This window comes from Salvia miltiorrhiza, chromosome 4, assembly GCF_028751815.1.
Source record: "Salvia miltiorrhiza cultivar Shanhuang (shh) chromosome 4, IMPLAD_Smil_shh, whole genome shotgun sequence".
In the NCBI taxonomy this organism is placed as follows: domain Eukaryota; kingdom Viridiplantae; phylum Streptophyta; class Magnoliopsida; order Lamiales; family Lamiaceae; genus Salvia; species Salvia miltiorrhiza.
The window spans coordinates 14571797-14573753 of record NC_080390.1 but is presented as its reverse complement, the minus strand read 5'-3'; the positions used below and the strand labels follow the sequence as shown (position 1 = coordinate 14573753).

General features: G+C 39.6%; 1 long non-coding RNA gene across 1 annotated transcript; it reads right to left on the bottom strand.

The window, feature by feature from the left end:
• Positions 1–308: 308 nt before the first annotated feature.
• On the bottom strand, positions 309–1605 carry LOC131019764 (uncharacterized). The gene is made up of 4 exons (XR_009100438.1): positions 1441–1605; positions 1031–1364; positions 614–958; positions 309–521 (listed from the first exon to the last, which is right to left on the bottom strand). It is a non-coding gene; the product is annotated as an uncharacterized LOC131019764 (long non-coding RNA).
• Positions 1606–1957: the final 352 nt, after the last annotated feature.

Below are 1957 nucleotides of genomic sequence, written 5' to 3'. Positions count from 1 at the left end.
TCTGCTTCATTATTTCTGAAAATTCGTTCAAACAACGAGCGAGTAACAAGTTCTTGACCATAAACTAATATAAGCTCAAATAAACCATCAAACACACAAAATCCTCATAACTAAACATCAAATATGACACACCAAGAGGTAAAAATGCATGTTTATCAACTCCCCAAACTTGAACTATTGTCCGTCCTCGGACAAAACAAAGATGAACCAAGAATGAATCAACAAGGAAAAAAGGATCTGCCATTCGGACAAAACAAATGACCACAATCCCGAGTGCCATCAAGTATCTCATGCAGAAGAAAAAAGGATCTGCCATTCTCCAGAAGGCGAAAATCCTAACACTTGCGATGGCAGTTAACCACATTTGGTTTGCAAGAAATAAACTTATTTTTGAGAAAGAACCTTTTGTGGAAAGTAAGATAACCTATAACATACAATGCGATATTTATCGGTGCTTAAACGAAATATATCCCCCTGAGGTTGTACGTGCCCATCTCGAATGGAATGGAGCTGCTATCCCTCTGCACACAAGAGATAATCGGGATCATAATGAAGATATAACAGAATTGATTGATGACTTCGACGAATATATCGGGTAACTCTACTCCTCTACCTGAAATTTGATTATTGCCTAGAATTGCCAATGCTTTCAATCCTTTTCCTCCTGTTGTTGCTTGTCTACTTCCTTTAGATGATCTCAAAACTGTTGGTAAACACAAGAAACAAGGGAGGCCTAGGCAAATTCAAGAACTTGCAGCCTGGTTCTGTTTTGCGGAAAACCGTCAAGGGGAGGTGGTATTGAACAACAGAAAAACAGCAATGGCGGTTGCTCATCACCTTGCCACATGAAGATTTCAAAGTTCTACTCCATTAACCTCACTCTTTGGAAGGATTGTACAGCAGTTCGAGTACAGTATGGTCTTACTACTGCTTAGTCGAAAACGCTGAAGTCTTAATACTTAAAAAAAAAAAAATAGCAATTGGATCAGGTGTGTTCCTCCAAATTCTCTTAATTACTTTGAACCTATACCTGCTTTTGATCTTGTGCTGCTATGCTTCACAGGGGCTCCAGCTCGTTTCCTGGAGGTTTTGGAGAATTTCAACCAGTGGCCTTTGCTGAACACCACACATCCACTGATCCAACTCCTCTGCTGCTGATGAATGCGATGCTATCCAAGTGTACCGGTTGCCTTGTTGGCCTTTGGCAATCTTGAGACTTTTGTTGGCCACCTGAACTGTACCTGTTACCTGCTGCTGCTGGACTTGATGCTGTTTTTTGCTGCATTTTCCTTGGTGTGCTGCTGCTGTCAGTTTCGCTGAGCAATGCTGCAAAGTTCGGCCTCAAATCTAAGCTAGAGGATAGCCTAAACCCCGAAACGGAAATGATCATTGACCACTACAAGCATGATCCATTGAAATATGAAATTTGTTAATACTTACTTGCCTAGTACTTGTATTCCTTTGTAATTTTGTAAAGGCAATGTAATTGATAGTTTTTTGGGGTACCTTCTCTAAAGGTTTCCCTCCCCACTCCCCCGCCCCTGCCTATCTCACTTGAGATTGGGAGTTTTGTGGCATCTGTCCCCCACTTGGGTATACCCAAGGTTTTTGTGTACATCTTTTTTCGTTATTTATATACGATGTCTTTTCATAAAAAAAAAAAAAAAAATGAATCAACAAGAGCGCAGAGAAAATTGGATAACATTGTGGCTTCAGATTTGTAAAAAAAAATAACGACATGCATTAGTATCTCTTATCATCAAGATATCACACTCATGACAAACTCAAATTATGGTATCAATGAATTGCAATCCTCACAAAAAAAGATAAAGAATTTAAGATCTCTCAACTCTCAAGTGTCAATCAACATGGACGTGTATACGCTCAGTTCAAGCAAAACAAGTACTCAACCATAAGCTTGTCAATCGTCTCACTTCTCCACCACTTAATGTGTGCT